The 18,834-nt window shown below is 31.5% G+C and overlaps 1 protein-coding gene across 1 annotated transcript in view; it reads left to right on the top strand.

Annotated features, from left to right (window-relative positions):
- Positions 1-14,637, top strand: part of LOC119616069 (mitochondrial cardiolipin hydrolase) — a 162,596-nt gene extending 147,959 nt beyond the window's left edge. Inside the window, exon 4 of the mRNA XM_037972216.1 lies at positions 14,431-14,637. The gene's annotated coding sequence lies outside the window, so the exon portion shown is untranslated. The remainder of the gene's footprint in view (positions 1-14,430) is intronic.
- The last annotated feature ends 4,197 nt before the right edge of the window (positions 14,638-18,834 follow it).

Below are 18,834 nucleotides of genomic sequence, written 5' to 3'. Positions count from 1 at the left end.
GTTTTTCTTTAACAAAATAACAACTTATTGACAGTACGACTACTGATCATTTGAGTGTACCCAGAAAAAAAAACTATAATTTTTCCTGGGTTTGACCAATGAAGTTGATGTTCGTTTTATTTTTTCTGGAATTGACCACAAATTTATAACATGCATGGTTTAAATTACCAAGAACAATACAACAATATTCTCCATATAAAATTGGGGTGAAACAAAAAAAAATATAAAATAAAATTTGCAGTAGCAAACAGTAAAAGGGTCTGTCAGTCATGCAGCTAGTAAAGAAAATAATTCCATTTATTTTGTACTCTTTTATTTTAAATGGAAACGTGTATTTGCTACAAATAACCAACCTGCTATAAATTGCTCTATATTGAAAGTATTTTTCTTGGTTTTTTTTTTTTTGGTATTAGAGTTAAACAAACTTTAACTTGTCTTGTTAACTTGACCACAAATAAAATTAGCTGGCGAAAAACCAAGAGGGGGAAAAATGCACTTGTATTATATTACTCTCTTTAAAAAAATGACTGGTAACAAGTATTGAATAAATGGTCCTTGATGCTTGGTTCGCAGTACCCTTTTTCTATAAAGTTATGCTTAGAAAGTTTAAGGAAATTATCGCAGCATATAGTCTAGTCTATAGTCTAGTCTATAGTCTAGTCTATAGTCTAGTCTATAGTCTAGTCTATAGTCTAGTCTATAGTCTAGTCTATAGTCTAGTCTATAGTCTAGTCTATAGTCTAGTCTATAGTCTAGTCTATAGTCTAGTCTATAGTCTAGTCTATAGTCTAGTCTATAGTCTAGTCTATAGTCTAGTCTATAGTCTAGTCTATAGTCTAGTCTATAGTCTAGTCTATAGTCTAGTCTATAGTCTAGTCTATAGTCTAATCTATAGTCTAGTCTATAGTCTAGTCTATAGTCTAGTCTATAGTCTAGTCTATAGTCTAGTCTATAGTCTAGTCTATAGTCTAGTCTATAGTCTAGTCTATAGTCTAGTCTATAGTCTAGTCTATAGTCTAGTCTATAGTCTAGTCTATAGTCTAGTCTGTAGTAGTCTATAGTCTAGTCTATAGTCTAGTCTATAGTCTAGTCTATAGTCTAGTCTATAGTCTAGTCTATAGTCTAGTCTATAGTCTAGTCTATAGTCTAGTCTATAGTCTAGTCTATAGTCTAGTCTATAGTTTAGTCTATAGTCTAGTCTATAGTCTAGTCTAGTCTATAGTCTAGTCTAGTCTAGTCTATAGTCTAGTCTAGTCTAGTCTAGTCTATAGTCTAGTCTATAGTCTAGTCTATAGTCTAGTCTATAGTCTAGTCTATAGTCTAGTCTATAGTCTAGTCTATAGTCTAGTCTAGTCTATAGTCTAGTCTATAGTCTAGTCTATAGTCTAGTCTATAGTCTAGTCTATAGTCTAGTCTATAGTCTAGTCTATAGTCTAGTCTATAGTCTAGTCTATAGTCTAGTCTATAGTCTAGTCTATAGTCTAGTTATAGTCTAGTCTATAGTCTAGTTATAGTCTAGTTAATAGTCTAGTCTATAGTCTACTCTATAGTTTAGTCTACAGTCTAGTTTATAGTCTAGTCTATAGTCTAGTCTATAGTCTAGTCTATAGTCTAGTCTATAGTCTAGTCTATAGTCTAGTCTATAGTCTAGTCTATAGTCTAGTCTATAGTCTAGTCTATAGTCTAGTCTATAGTCTAGTCTATAGTCTAGTCTATATAGTCTAGTCTATAGTCTAGTCTATAGTCTAGTCTATAGTCTAGTCTATAGTCTAGTCTATAGTCTAGTCTATAGTCTAGTCTATAGTCTAGTCTATAGTCCTAGTCTATAGTCCTAGTCTATAGTCTAGTCTATAGTCTAGTCTATAGTCTAGTCTATAGTCTAGTCTATAGTCTAGTCTATAGTCTAGTCTATAGTCTAGTCTATAGTCTAGTCTATAGTCTAGTCTATAGTCTAGTCTATAGTCTAGTCTATAGTCTAGTCTATAGTCTAGTCTATAGTCTAGTCTATAGTCTAGTCTATAGTCTAGTCTATAGTCTAGTCTATAGTCTAGTCTATAGTCTAGTCTATAGTCTAGTCTATAGTCTAGTCTATAGTCTAGTCTATAGTCTAGTCTATAGTCTAGTCTATAGTCTAGTCTATAGTCTAGTCTATAGTCTAGTCTATAGTCTAGTCTATAGTCTAGTCTATAGTCTAGTCTATAGTCTAGTCTATAGTCTAGTCTATAGTCTAGTCTATAGTCTAGTCTATAGTCTAGTCTATAGTCTAGTCTATAGTCTAGTCTATAGTCTAGTCTATAGTCTAGGTCTATAGTCTAGTCTATAGTCTAGTCTATAGTCTAGTCTATAGTCTAGTCTATAGTCTAGTCTATAGTCTAGTCTATAGTCTAGTCTATAGTCTAGTCTATAGTCTAGTCTATAGTCTAGTCTATAGTCTAGTCTATAGTCTAGTCTATAGTCTAGTCTATAGTCTAGTCTATAGTCTAGTCTATAGTCTAGTCTATAGTCTAGTCTATAGTCTAGTCTATAGTCTAGTCTATAGTCTAGTCTATAGTCCTAGTCTATAGTCTAGTCTATAGTCTAGTCTATAGTCTAGTCTATAGTCTAGTCTATAGTCTAGTCTATAGTCTAGTCTATAGTCTAGTCTGTAGTCTAGTCTATAGTCTAGTCTATAGTCTAGTCTATAGTCTAGTCTATAGTCTAGTCTATAGTCAAGTCTATAGTCTAGTCTATAGTCAAGTCTATAGTCTAGTCTATAGTCTAGTCTATAGTCTAGTCTATAGTCTAGTCTATAGTCTAGTCTATAGTCTAGTCTATAGTCTAGTCTATAGTCTAGTCTATAGTCTAGTCTATAGTCTAGTCTAGTCTATAGTCTAGTCTATAGTCTAGTCTATAGTCTAGTCTATAGTCTAGTCTATAGTCTAGTCTATAGTCTAGTCTATAGTCTAGTCTATAGTCTAGTCTATAGTCTAGTCTATAGTCTAGTCTATAGTCTAGTCTATAGTCTAGTCTATAGTCTAGTCTATAGTCTAGTCTATAGTCTAGTCTATAGTCTAGTCTATAGTCTAGTCTATAGTCTAGTCTATAGTCTAGTCTATAGTCTAGTCTATAGTCTAGTCTATAGTCTAGTCTATAGTCTAGTCTATAGTCTAGTCTATAGTCTAGTCTATGAGTCTAGTTCTATAGTCTAGTCATAGTCTAGTCTATAGTCTAGTCTATAGTCTAGTCTATAGTCTATTCTATAGTCTAGTCTATAGTCTATAGTCTAGTTATGTCTAGTCTATAGTCTAGTCTATAGTCTAGTCTATAGTCTAGTCCTATAGTCTAGTTCATAGTCTAGTCTATAGTCTAGTTCTATAGTCTAGTCTATAGTCTAGTCTATAGTCTAGTCTATAGTTCTAGTCTATAGTCTAGTTCTATGCGTTCTAGTCTATTAGTCTAGTCTATAGTATAGTCTATAGTCTAAGTCTATAGTCTAGTCTATAGTCTAGTCTATAGTCTAGTCTTAGTCTAGTCTAGTAGTTATAGTCTAGTCTATAGTCTAGTCTATAGTCTAGTCTATAGTCTCGTCTAAGTCTAGTCTATAGTCTAGTCTATAGTCAGTCTATAGTCTAGTCTATAGTCTAGTCTATAGGTCTATAGTCTAGTCTATAGTCTAGTCTATAGTCTAGTCTATAGTCTAAGTCTATATTCTATGTCTATAGTCTAGTCTATTAGTCTAGTCTATAGTTTAGTCTATAGTCTAGTCTATAGTCTAGTCTATAGTTTAGTCTATAGTTTAGTCTATAGTCTAGTCTATAGTTTAGTCTATAGTATAGTCAATAGTCTAGTCAATAGTCTGGTCTATAGTCTAGTCTATAGTCTAGTCAATAGTCTGGTCTATAGTCTAGTCTATAGTCTAGTCTATAGTCTAGTCAATAGTCTAGTGACTAGACTATTGACTAGACTCTAGTCTATAGTCTAGTCAATAGTCTAGTCTATAGTCTAGTCTATAGTCTAGTCTGTAGTCTAGTCTATAGTCTAGTCTATAGTCTAGTCTATAGTCTAGTCTATAGTCTAGTCTATAGTCTAGTCTATAGACTATAGTCTAGTCTATAGTCTAGTCTATAGACTATAGTCTAGTCTATAGTCAACATTTCATTTTGATACATCGTTGTGACCCCAAACCTTGTAGCTCGAATTTTATTTCCTTAATATAAAAAAAATATGTATAAGTTCAAAAATATCATAATGTTTCGTCCAATATGATGCAAATTCATTAACCTAATTACTCGATATACTCGATATTTAAACTAAACCACAAAATCCAATTAATAAATCGTATCATTTATATTTCTTTAAAAATTGTTTAATTTAAATAATTAAAAAAACTTAAAATTCAAACATTTTTCATCGTAAAAATATGTATGTTAGCAATTTTTGTTTATTTATAATTTGATTTTTTTTTTTCGCTTAAAAAATTATTTTCAAATCAAAACAAACAAAAGAAAATAAAAAATTAACACAATTGAATTTTTTAATTTTTATATCCGTTTTATTATAATTTTTTTTTTCTTAATACTCAAAATCAGCATATGCAATGAAACAACAAAAGAAAATTGTAAAACTGAAAAAAAAAAACTATAAATATTTCGTGTTCTCATAACCTCTTGAGGCCTTTTCCTAAACCATACGCTTACGTTAAAGATCAAATCGATTTTATATTTTGTTTTGTTCCTCTCCGATCGCCTTCTGGTGATGATGTTGGCAGCAGATCGATGATCTTAACCCCAGCATTCAAGATGTGCGTATTTATAAGTACATAGTGTGAAAATTTTGCTAAAAATGTTTAATTTTTTCATATTGTTACTTTATTTATATCTTCCCAGCATGTCTGGCAATCAGTTTACAAATAGTAAAAAGAGTTTTTATATTTAAAGTTAAAATAAAAATTAAAAAAAAAAATCTAATTGTTTTGTTGGAACACATGTCAATATCTAAATTAGAAATGAATGAATGTTGGATGGGAGAATTCATTGAACTGAATTTTGCCTGGTATGTTTTAGTTAATAGTTTTTTTTCGCTTTTTATTGAAAAACTAGGGGGTTGTGCGGAAATGTATAATACTAATTTTTTATGGGAATCTAAACATATTGCTTTAATCGCTTAATATTGAAGATGTTAACTGATACTTTAAGAATTGTAAACTTTTACAAGGGAAATATTTTTGCAGAAAATTTGAGAACCACTAACTTTTTAGAACTTCCAATAGTTTCGGACACTGTGATAACCTCCAGTCTCGGATGGTCCCCAATATCTCCTTTCAGCTTTAAAGGAACTATGCGAATAAGAGCTGTCGATCTAGGTATTCTTGGTATCTTGTTCTCAGAGACCACGTCGTTTAGACAGAAGGGAAGTCTGATCTTAAAGCAAAAAAGTCTGGATTATCAAACCGTTTTGTTGATTCCGCTTAGATTATTTGAAAAGATCTGTAATAATTGCAGTAGATCTTGATCTTGGTAACTCATTCTCATCTATCCTAGCGACTTCCGACGGATCATTTATAATCAAAGCAAATCGTTCCAGTTTAGGTGCGTTTTTGGTCTTGTTAGAAAGAAATCATATTTGTTGTTTTATCGTGTGTAACAGGTACTGAGGTCAATATTGCACTCACTAAGGTCTTAGGTTTATGAGATCATGGATCTACCCAATTGCGGTCCCGTTGTGATGCCCTAGTAGTCTTAGGAGTCCATTTAAGTACTACTCACCACTTCCTATGGTCTTAGTAGCCCGCCCCCGGGCATGTTTCCTTGATGATAGATCCGCATCTTGGTGTATTGCAATCCGGGGGAAAAAGAGGTGTTACCAATACCTCTAGTCTGCCGATACTATAAACTGGTAATGTTACTTCAATCTTCGGCTAGTTCTTGTTATGATTTGACATGGGGTATAAACAGAGAACCACATAATCTGGTACGACGGGTGGCCAGTTGCCCGCAGGACTATGTCCTGGCTGGTCAGTCGGTTGAGGTTCCTTCGGGATCCACGTAGTTGCTGTGGTTTAAAATTCGGCGGAAGTGTAAGTGGCGGTTAAAAGACTGATGTAAGTTAAAGACGATATTTCGGGATAAGTTCGGTGCTGTTGCCGAGAACAACAGATACCCACAGAGGAGTGACTGTTTGACTAAGTGTTGGAAATGAGTTGGTGTTATTGTATATGGTACGGTATGAATGTGGGTTATGCGGGCCTCACCCACCCGTGTCGTATGTTTTTCTCCTATGAGTGTATCGGATGAACGAGAAGTGTGCTGGGTTGAATGATGATGGATGAAAGGTATAATATACAAATTATAACATTGAATTATCCTTCTTTGTCCAGATTTGTTCAGAGTAAACTCTGTTCATATCAGAATTACCACAGTGTGTCACTGTGAATAAGAACAAAGTCTCGGCTTATTTGTGGGATTCGTACTTCGGTCTACCGGTTACGTCTCTAGTTAAGCAACGGGGCAGCAATGGTCAGAGATAAGATAGCACAAGTACTTGAGAAAAGTGCGCGTATGTTGGACCGTGTAACAAACGCAATGGGGCAATGGTAAGTCGTCACAAAGCTCACCCAGTGGTTGGAGAAGACCACCGTGAGATAGGCATTAATAACCAGAATTTATATAGCCAGAACGGAATCAAACAGCTTATGGGATACTTGACGCTTTCAACTTTGTAGACATACATATGTCACATTCAGTTAGCGAATATCTCATTTAGATTTCCTCGAAACTGTTGTCGGCACCAGTAGTTTGTGGATTTTCTACGATTCACGATGCTTCCGCAGGTTGGTTGGTAGTGTTCTAGTCTACCTGTAAGCAGGTTGTGGGTTCGATTACCACCAGAGACTTTGGCAAATGAACGCACAATAGGAGTAACTAAAGGTCACCAGATATTATACATGGAATATCTTTCTTTATTGAAAATTCGATTGTGACCTAAATGTATTTCTTTTGATCTGATGTTTTCAGACTAACTTAAGGTCCTCAGAGATTACAAAGTCTCCGATCGGATACATGAAATATCTAGCTTCTTTAATAAATTCGGTATCATACAACTGGTATCTTTCGGCTATTGTCTCGGCACGTTTCTATTTTTGACGATTAATTATAGACTGAGATGTTATCGTCCCCGTATTCAAACTTTCTGGCTTTAAGATCGTTATCGGGATCTTAAAGATTTTATTAGCATTTTGAAACACTACAACAAATTCTTCAAGTTTTTCTAATCTAACGTCAGACTTATTGATCTATAGCGCATAATTTGAATTATATATTTTTCAGAACTCTGGAAATAGTTTTAGCCTCTGAACTTTTTTTTCCTATATTTCAATAATATTTATTGATATATAATTTTCTCATAAATTTAAAGAATCTAGCTTATAGCTTTCCAGTTATTCCGATTCCACTAATTTCTGAAGTCTAGTTTTCATTAAAAAAAAATATTTAGCCAATAAAGTCATTCCTGCTAAGTTTAGTTTATACACTGTTCTGGATATGAAAGATATAGTATAAAATTTATATGGGAAGTGCCATGCTCATATAAGATCGTTTAAGAGGTTTAGCCTCCTTTAAGGTACAAACAAATATACATTAATTTGTTTATATAAAGATTAATTTTAAACTGTTGATTAAAGCTTTAATCTATACAATTAATTTTTTAATAAAGATGGTTTTGCTTGATTCAATCAATTTATTAATTGAAGCGAATTTTAGTTAGGAAAAAGTTTGCTTAAGATTTGTAGATACAATGGGGGAAAAGACCCTAATAAAGCTTAAACCTCCTACCTTCCCTTCTAGCTTATATAGCTTCCCAGTTATTCAAATTTTAGTATTTACTTTGTTTAGAAGGTGCCACGCCCACTAATATTTGAAGTCTAGTTTTCAGTAAAAAAGATTTGAAGTCTAGTTTTCAGTAAAAAAGATATTTAGCCAATAAAGGTATTCCTGCAAAGTTTAGATTATACAGCGTTCTAGATATACAAAATTTAGTATAAACTTTATATGGGAAGTGCCACGCCCTTATAAGATTGTTTCAGTGGTTTAGCCTCCCAAATGGTACAAACAATTATACATTAACAGGTTCATTCATACAATTATTTTTTTGAAAATTTCAATTCACATTTAGTTTTCAAAATTTTTTTGTTTAAATTTGAAATTAAAGCGTTAGTGATATTTAACATTTGCACAATTAGTACATTGTATCTAGACGAATATATTAATGAATTTAAACAGAAAAAAACAAAATTACTCTAATTAAATTGATAAATGATTTTGTGGGAGAATTGGTGTGAAATATTTTGTAAGCATTACAATTTGTTAAACGATTTTAAGGTTTTGGTTTTCTTAAGAAATTCTGCGAAATAATCGACATTTTTGTGAAGCATTTTTATTTCAAGCTCTGCAAATAGGCTTAAAAGTTTTTAGTGTTTTAAGTAATTTGCATTTAGTTGTTAAGTTTTTTTTTCCTTTTATAATTTCTTAAGAGGGTGTGAGATTTCTCAGTTTTCTTTTCAAATATGTAGTAGATCAGTTAAAAAGTTCACAAGACCCTTTAACTCTTAAGATATGTGACCACTTAAACGTTGTCAGCTTTAATAGTAAATATTTTAGGCGGGAAAGTTTTTAACGATTATTCAAAAACTTTTTGACTTTTGAAAAAATATGCAGATCCACTTAATCTTTAAGACAATCTAATTTAATAAATCATTAAATCATATTGTAATACATATTTGTTTTAATATTAGCAGTAAACTATATAAATTTACCAGAAATCTGGGAGTGTAATTTTCCCTTAAACTAAATAATTTTGTTTACTTTACTACATATACCTAAATTATTAATAATAATTAATGAGTTTGCTATTTTTGTTTAATTGTTTATTTGAAGTTTGTTTTTTTTTTAGGTAAACATATATTCCAAAACAATTGCTTAATTTCCTAGAAAATGTAATTAAGGCCTAAACGGCTTTTACGCCTTTTCTGTTAAATTTTTTAGACTTCACAACAAAAGCAAAAGAAAATTAACTTGAAAAAATAGCAACTCCTTCTATTCTAGACTTTTGGATTTTTCATTTTTTTGTTTACTTTATAAACAAAATATTTTTTTTGGATCATTAGTCGATGGTGGGAAATTTTAATTATTTTTGTATTTTTTTTTACATAGTTTACGATAATTACTCTATGTACTAGTTATGGGGTGTAGATTTTTTTTACAAAATCTAGTTCAACAATTGGTACCTTGTACCACACTCGCTTACCCAAAGGAAAGGTTTACTACACAAAGTATATAGTAAAGTGTAACGCCTATAATTATCAACTTGTACAATTGCACAATTTAATGAAATACATAGAAAGAGTCTAAATATAACTGGAAAATTTGTGTAATTAATGATATGAATGAAAAAAAAAACAAAAACAAATGATGGGTATTATTTTACAAATAGTTACAATTAATGGTGAAATACAATTTTAAATAGTTAATATTAAAATTTGTTTAGCCACACAGGCTTCTTAGGCTTTTCGAGAGTTTAGAAAGTGTCAAGTGGTCTGTTGAAGGAGGAATATAATGCCGAGAGTGCAATGCGTTAAACACTTTTTATTGCAAGTCATTAGTTCAGAAAAGTTAGGGTTCCATTTTTAGGTGTCGAGGGGTGACCTCTCAAATATTATTAGTTAGTTGGTTAGTATGTTAGTTAGTTAGTTAGTTAGTTAGTTAGTTAGTTAGTAGTTAGTTAGTTAGTTAGTTAGTTAGTTAGTTAGTTAGTTAGTTAGTTAGTTAGTTAGTTAGTTAGTTAGTTAGTTAGTTAGTTAGTTAGTTAGTTAGTTAGTTAGTTAGTTAGTTAGTTAGTTAGTTAGTTAGTTAGTTAGTTAGTTAGTTAGTTAGTTAGTTAGTTAGTTAGTTAGTTAGTTAGTTAGTTAGTTAGTTAGTTAGTTAGTTAGTTAGTTAGTTAGTTAGTTAGTTAGTTAGTTAGTTAGTTAGTTAGTTAGTTAGTTAGTTAGTTAGTTAGTTAGTTAGTTAGTTAGTTAGTTAGTTAGTTAGTTAGTTAGTTAGTTAGTTAGTTAGTTAGTTAGTTAGTTAGTTAGTTAGTTAGTTAGTTAGTTAGTTAGTTAGTTAGTTAGTTAGTTAGTTAGTTAGTTAGTTAGTTAGTTAGTTAGTTAGTTAGTAGTTAGTTAGTTAGTTAGTTAGTTAGTTAGTTAGTTAGTAGTTAGTTAGTTAGTTAGTTAGTTAGTTAGTTAGTTAGTTAGTTAGTTAGTTAGTTAGTTAGTTAGTTAGTTAGTTAGTTAGTTAGTTAGTTAGTTAGTTAGTTAGTTAGTTAGTTAGTTAGTTAGTTAGTTAGTTAGTTAGTTAGTTAGTTAGTTAGTTAGTTAGTTAGTTAGTTAGTTAGTTAGTTAGTTAGTTAGTTAGTTAGTTATAGTATCTGGTATCACTGGAACTGATAACCCCTATACAGCGTTTTTGACTTTGTCTTGTACTGCTTATGGTTAAACCAAAATCGCGGTATTACAATGTTGTTTTAAAGACTGATGGACTGTGAAATTTACATTTCGGAATGAGTTCGGAACTGTTGCCGTAAAGACAGAGATCCATCAGAGGAGTGACAGTGATGCTAAATGTTGGCAATAAGTTAATGTTAAATGAGATTTAGGATGAATCAGTGGTATACGGCGCTCGCTCACCTGCATAACCAAAATTAATGTGCCAGATATTTTTCGGAAGATATGCAACGGTTCAGTGGTAGGTTGTCTCTAGTTCATGTCTAGCTCAGAGCCATTGTCAAGCATTGCGCATTGATGATGTGAGTTAAACGCGATAGATAGATTTTGAAGTATATAAATACAACTAAATCCGTGCTCTATGTCTGCATTGGATCGATTACGATTACTCAAGAACAAGGTTATACAGAAAAATGTCAAGAACACAGACTGCTATTTCTGCTATTTCTGCAACCCAAACTAGTATACTTTTCTAAAGGAATGAACTACCCTAAATTCTCAGAATTTCTCCATTCGAGATATCGTAACCTGACGTTTGAAAAAAAAAGCAATTTTTGGCACATTTTGAAACATTATGATAACGCCAAGACAACTTTATATATAAAATGAAATCTGACATATCTCATTTCATTTTCGTGATATCTTCACCTAAACATAAACATTTTATAAAATAAGTTGTCTTGGCACTGTTATAACGTCTTAAAAAGAGGCCAAAAATTTAATTTTTCCAAACTTTAGGGCACCATATCTCGAATTCAAGATGTGATGGAGAAATTCAGAGTTCAGATTCGAATTCAGGAATTTCAGTGCTGCTCAATCGGCCTGTGTTATTATAGTGCAAGCACCGAACTTTGATAGAACATCTAGATCCGAATACGGAGACCTTTTTATCCGTTTTATTATTGGAATTAGTACCACAAAGATTGAATATAAGAAGGCATGTCCTAATGTAAATTGCTCTTAACTTTGGTGTATGTTATATTTGGAGTTCTCTTACCCGTATAGGCGACCTTCCTTTGAATTAGGAACTGAAACTTTTAAGGACTTTTAATGCATTCGCTTAAAATATTAATATAATTTAAAATTCGACCAACAAAATTCCCTCAAATTTTACCACTTAATTTATTAATTTCTTTAATTCACATTTAAGGCGACACACAATAAGGGTATAAAAATAACAAAGAAATAATTATTTTTACTCTTAAAGAAATAATACAAGTGACCTTCATATTTGGAAGTTTAATAACATCATCATTATCCTTGTCTTGCTTCCTACCTTCCTTTCTGCCACCCAATAAAACATGTACAAAAGTTCCTTACCTCTAATGTATACGATATACGAGTGTCTGGAAGTATCTATTGTTTTTGTTCCAAAAGACAAGACGAACAAATCCAACAACAAACCAGTTGTTATTAAACGTATTCGCACACACACACACATACACTCAATTCAGTTCATTGTCCTTTTTTGTGTGTGTTTTATTTCAATACTTTTCTCTCTCTATCTTTTGGTTTGATTGTCTGGCTGGCATAAATGATACAAAGGTGGTTTTGGTTGCCTTCTCAGGAGTAAAGAAACGTTTTGAAGGTCACCAGTAAATATTTGTCTATATATGAACTAAGGCTTGACGCCCCCTAAAACGCCATAAACACAAAAAACACATCATCTAATAGAGAAGATGTTGTGCAAAAACATTTTACGAAAATCCTTTTTTTTTTCGTTTTTCTTCCTTTGACTCTACATATTTTATTGCACACATAAAATGTTTGTTTGTAAACAAAGACGAACAAGGACGTGTCTTGGCAATAACAAAAAAGTACAACGCAAAATATGGTTGCAGCAAACACATCCTTTTAAATATTTATAGGAATTGCTGCTGGCGGTGTAACTAAAAATGTCTACAGTTTTTTTGTACAATTTGTATTTATTTTTTGTTTTTCTTACGAAAAATTGCTGTTGCAAATAAACCATACCCATTGCTAAGAATTGTTTCGCACTTTCTTATAAAGGGAAAGTGTAAGGAGTATTTTTGTTATTCTCAGAGTAAGGAGTGCCTGCCTGGCTGTAATAGTGCTAAATGTTAGGAGCAACAAAATTCAAGGAGTGCAAGATTTTTATTGCTTAAATGTCTCTAGAGAAAATAATATTCAAATGTATTTTTTTTTTTGCATTTAAATAAAGGTGAAAATTTTTGCACTTTATGCCAAAAGTCAAGGTCACAAAAAATGCTTGCTGTTTGGATTCAAGGTTGGTTGACCTCCAAATATTAAAAAGAAACAAACAAAGAATTTTTGGTTCTTTTGAAAATACAATGTATAAATTGCTTGGTTATGTACATTAAATTATATTTAGAGATATAAGTGCATAGAAATATCTCTGATACAATTTAAAAAAAAAAATGAACTGAGTCGGTATTTGAACTCATGTGTTTTTGTTAAGTCTGCTTGAATGGGTAGCTCATACTAGAACTGAACTAGAACTAGAACTGAACTAGAACTGAACTAGAACTGAACTAGAACTGAACTAGAACTGAACTAGAACTGAACTAGAACTGAACTAGAACTGAACTAGAACTGAACTAGAACTGAACTAGAACTGAACTAGAACTGAACTAGAACTGAACTAGAACTGAACTAGAACTGAACTAGAACTGAACTAGAACTGAACTAGAACTGAACTAGAACTGAACTAGAACTGAACTAGAACTGAACTAGAACTGAACTAGAACTGAACTAGAACTGAACTAGAACTGAACTAGAACTGAACTAGAACTGAACTAGAACTGAACTAGAACTGAACTAGAACTGAACTAGAACTGAACTAGAACTGAACTAGAACTGAACTAGAACTGAACTAGAACTGAACTAGAACTGAACTAGAACTGAACTAGAACTGAACTAGAACTGAACTAGAACTGAACTAGAACTGAACTAGAACTGAACTAGAACTGAACTAGAACTGAACTAGAACTGAACTAGAACTGAACTAGAACTGAACTAGAACTGAACTAGAACTGAACTAGAACTGAACTAGAACTGAACTAGAACTGAACTAGAACTGAACTAGAACTGAACTAGAACTGAACTAGAACTGAACTAGAACTGAACTAGAACTGAACTAGAACTGAACTAGAACTGAACTAGAACTGAACTAGAACTGAACTAGAACTGAACTAGAACTGAACTAGAACTGAACTAGAACTGAACTAGAACTGAACTAGAACTGAACTAGAACTGAACTAGAACTGAACTAGAACTGAACTAGAACTGAACTAGAACTGAACTAGAACTGAACTAGAACTGAACTAGAACTGAACTAGAACTGAACTAGAACTGAACTAGAACTGAACTAGAACTGAACTAGAACTGAACTAGAACTGAACTAGAACTGAACTAGAACTGAACTAGAACTGAACTAGAACTGAACTAGAACTGAACTAGAAACTGAACTAGAACTGAACTAGAACTGAACTAGAACTGAACTAGAACTGAACTAGAACTGAACTAGAACTGAACTAGAACTGAACTAGAACTGAACTAGAACTGAACTAGAACTGAACTAGAACTGAACTAGAACTGAACTAGAACTGAACTAGAACTGAACTAGAACTGAACTAGAACTGAACTAGAACTGAACTAGAACTGAACTAGAACTGAACTAGAACTGAACTAGAACTAGAACTGAACTAAAACTGAACTTGAACTGAACTTGAACTGAACTAGAACTGAACTAGAATTGAACTAGAACTGAACTAGAACTGAACTAGAACTGTATATACAGTTAGAAGTCTCGAATTCTATTTTAATGTTATTTTTAATTAAATTTAGTTAAATTAAATCTTAATTAATCGCTTTAAAATACTTATTTATATTTTTTCAGCATTTTCTAATGATTTTATGTATTTTATTTTCAGATCTCTTCTTTATATTTATTGACCCAGCATAATGTGAATCAGTGTTTACATTTTTGAAAATCCTTTTTAAGTTTTATATAATTAATTTATTGTTTTATAAAAATAATTTATATGCAAAAATATGTTAATTTTTAAAGTATTATTAAAATAATTCCAATTAAATTATGTGTTCCAATAAAATTATTACGCATTGCGAAAATTATTAAAAAAATTAAAGAAAAATAATTTAAATTAAAATTAAGTGTAAAATAAAAAAAAATAAAGAAAAGTGAAATTTAATATTTTAACAATTAATTAAAAATATTGAATTTAATCATTTTCACGAAAATGTCATTGTGTTAAAAAAATTTTACAAAACATTTTATCAAAAATCTTACATAAATCTCAACTATTCAAATGTCTTAAGGATTATAAGTTCCTGCAACTGTGACTCTACTGAGAACTGTAATGGCTATTAAATGGTAAGTTTTTATAACATTTTAACTATGTATTTATAATTTAGTTTTTCTAATATTGAAATAAACAAACAAATTGCTAAAAAAAAAGTAGATGCTCAAACACAATAAAAATAAAATTGTGCAAAAATATAAAAAAAGAACACAAAAATAAACCTTAACCTACAACACATGAAACTTAATTAACGTCAAAAAAATATTATAGACTCTATAGAATAGAAGACTGAGAAAAAACAGCAACAAAGAAACATGAAATGACGTAGACCAGGTCGCAAACCGACGTGCAAATTTCATTTATACTATAGACACTATAGTATAGAGCGAGCACAGAATGCAATGTCTAATTATAATGGGATTCTTGTTTAGGGGTTTCGATGAAAGGTATTCCCGTTGCAAATATAGTAATAAATTCTTTACTTTTAAAGTATTTGAGGAAATATTCTTTAAATTTAGCAGAAATTGGTGATATGATACATTTTGGGAAATATTTTAGGATTATTCAAAATATGATGGATTTGGTAGTCTTCTCCAAGTTATCGTCTATTGTGTGTAGTAAGCTTTTTCTCTAATCCTTATACAATTTCCCGTGAAATTTTTTTCAATAAACCCTATATGATGATATATATTACTCATGTATCTATATATCAGTAAATAAATTTTACAATAACAAAAAAAAAAAAAAAAAAAACAACAACAAAAACCAAAAAAAAAAGTAAACAATCAGTATTTATCTTTTAGAAAAATTGAGTATGTGTGTGTTCGTAACTACATACATTTGATTATGAGTAAAATATTTTTGCACTGCAGTAACATTAATTTTGTTTTAACAAGAAAACGTATAACGTAATTAGTAGATCTTATACACCACCCACTCGCACCTTATGCACACAGTGTCACTCATACATTCACTCAACTGTAACTTTGTAGTCAGTATTTGCCCATCATCTGTTGCAATTAGTTTTCTATGTCCTTTTCACTCAAAATTATTTTTTGTTGTTAAACATTTATTTAACAAAATATGTATTTTATTACATTGCAAAAAATAGAAAAAAGCTGTATTATAATATTTGTTTTAATAAAATTTCATATTTTTCATTCCTAGATCTTATCTAGTGCAACAATGTTTTTTTCTGATGCACCCTACATGTTTACTGATATGTTACAGTTCTCGGTCTAGTCTAATCTATAGTCTGGTCAATAGTCTAGTCTATAGTCTAGTCTATAGTCTAGTCTATAGTCTAGTCTATAGTCTAGTCTATAGTCTACTATAGTCTACTCTATAGTCTAGTCTATAGTCTAGACTATAGACTAGACTATAGACTAGACTATAGACTAGACTATAGACTAGACTATAGACTAGTCTATAGTCTAGTCTATAGTCTAGTCTATAGTCTAGTCTACAGTCTAGTCTATAGTCTAGTCTATAGTCTAGTCTATAGTCTAGTCTATAGTCTAGTCTATAGTCTAGTCTATAGTCTAGTCTATAGTCTAGTCTATAGTCTAGTCTATAGTCTAGTCTATAGTCTAGTCTATAGTCTAGTCTATAGTCTAGTCAATAGTCTAGTCTATAGTCTAGTCTATAGTCTAGTCTATAGTCTAGTCTATAGTCTAGTCTATAGTCTAGTCTATAGTCTAGTCTATAGTCTAGTCTATAGTCTAGTCTATAGTCTAGTCTATAGTCTAGTCTATAGTCTAGTCTATAGTCTAGTCTATAGTCTAGTCTATAGTCTAGTCTATAGTCTAGTCTATAGTCTACTCTATAGTCTAGTCTATAGTCTTGTCTATAGTCTAGTCTATAGTCTACTCTATAGTCTAGTCTATAGTCTAGTCTATAGTCTAGTCTATAGTCTATGTCTAGTCTATAGTCTGTCTATAGTCTAGTCTATAGTCTAGTCTATAGTCTAGTCTATAGTCTAGTCTATAGTCTAGTCTATAGTCTAGTCTATAGTCTAGTCTATAGTCTAGTCTATATAGTCTAGTCCTATAGTCTAGTCTATAGTCTAGTCTATAGTCTAGTCTATAGTCTAGTCTATAGTCTAGTCTATAGTCTAGTCTATAGTCTAGTCTATAGTCTAGTCTATAGTCTAGTCTATAGTCTAGTCTATAGTCTAGTCTATAGTCTAGTCTATAGTCTAGTCTATAGTCTAGTCTATAGTCTAGTCTATAGTCTAGGTCTATAGTCTAGTCTATAGTCTAGTCTATAGTCTAGTCTTATAGTCTAGTCTATAGTCTGTCCTATAGTCTAGTCTATAGTCTAGTCCTATAGTCTAGTCTATAGTCTAGTCTATAGTCTAGTCTATAGTCTAGTCTATAGTCTAGTCTATAGGCTAGTCTATAGTCTAGTCCTAGTCTAGTCTATAGTCTAGTCTATAGTCCTAGTCTATAGTCTAGTCTATAGTCTAGTCTATAGTCTAGTCTATAGTCTAGTCTATAGTCAGCTATAGTCTAGTCTATAGTCTAGTCTATAGTCTAGTCTATAGTCTAGTCTATAGTCTAGTCTATAGTCCTAGTCTATAGTCTAGTCTATAGTCTAGTCTATAGTCTAGTCTATAGTCTAGTCTATAGTCTAGTCTATAGTCTAGTCTATAGTCTAGTCTATAGTCTAGTCTATAGTCTAGTCTATAGTCTAGTCTATAGTCTAGTCTATAGTCTAGTCTATAGTCTAGTCTATAGTCTAGTCTATAGTCTAGTCTATAGTCTAGTCTATAGTCTAGTCTATAGTCTAGTCTATAGTCTAGTCTATAGTCTAGTCTATAGTCTAGTCTATAGTCTAGTCTATAGTCTAGTCTATAGTCTAGTCTATAGTCTAGTCTATAGTCTAGTCTATAGTCTAGTCTATAGTCTAGTCTATAGTCTAGTCTATAGTCTAGTCTATAGTCTAGTCTATAGTCTAGTCTATAGTCTAGTCTATAGTCTAGTCTATAGTCTAGTCTATAGTCTAGTCTATAGTCTAGTCTATAGTCTAGTCTATAGTCTAGTCTAGTCTAGTCTATAGTCTAGTCTATAGTCTAGTCTATAGTCTAGTCTATAGTCTAGTCTATAGTCTAGTCTATAGTCTAGTCTATAGTCTAGTCTATAGTCTAGTCTATAGTCTAGTCTATAGTCTAGTCTATAGTCTAGTCTATAGTCTAGTCTATAGTCTAGTCTATAGTCTAGTCTATAGTCTAGTCTATAGTCTAGTCTATAGTCTAGTCTATAGTCTAGTCTATAGTCTAGTCTATAGTCTAGTCTATAGTCTAGTCTATAGTCTAGTCTATAGTCTAGTATAGTCTAGTCTATAGTCTAGTCTATAGTCTAGTCTATAGTCTAGTCTATAGTCTAGTCTATAGTCTAGTCTATAGTCTAGTCTATAGTCTAGTCTATAGTCTAGTCTATAGTCTAGTCTATAGTCTAGTCTATAGTCTAGTCTATAGTCTAGTCTATAGTCTAGTCTATAGTCTAGTCTATAGTCTAGTCTATAGTCTAGTCTATAGTCTAGTCTATAGTCTAGTCTATAGTCTAGTCTATAGTCTAGTCTATAGTCTAGTCTATAGTCTAGTCTATAGTCTAGTCTATAGTCTAGTCTATAGTCTAGTCTCTCGTCTAGTCTCTAATAGTTCTAGTCTATAGTTCTCTATAGGTCTAGTGCTAGTCTGTCTATAGTCTAGTCTATAGTCTAGTCTATAGTCTAGTCTTATAGTCTAGTCTATAGTCTAGTCTATAGTCTAGTCTATAGTCTAGTCTATAGTCTAGTCTATAGTCTAGTCTATAGTCTAGTCTATAGTCTAGTCTATAGTCTAGTCTATAGTCTAGTCTATGTCTAGTCTATAGTCTAGTCTATAGTATGTCTATAGTCTAGTCTATAGTCTAGATCTATAGTCTAGTCTATAGTCTAGTCTATAGTCTATTCTATAGTCTAGTCTATAGTCTAGTCTATAGTCTAGTCTATAGTCCAGTCTATAGTCTAGTC

Source organism: Lucilia sericata, unplaced genomic scaffold, assembly GCF_015586225.1.
Source record: "Lucilia sericata isolate MDLA Ls3-8-SP2 unplaced genomic scaffold, ASM1558622v1 Contig000055F_arrow, whole genome shotgun sequence".
NCBI classification, from domain to species: Eukaryota; Metazoa; Arthropoda; class Insecta; order Diptera; family Calliphoridae; genus Lucilia; species Lucilia sericata.
This window is presented reverse-complemented; position numbering and strand designations above follow the sequence as displayed.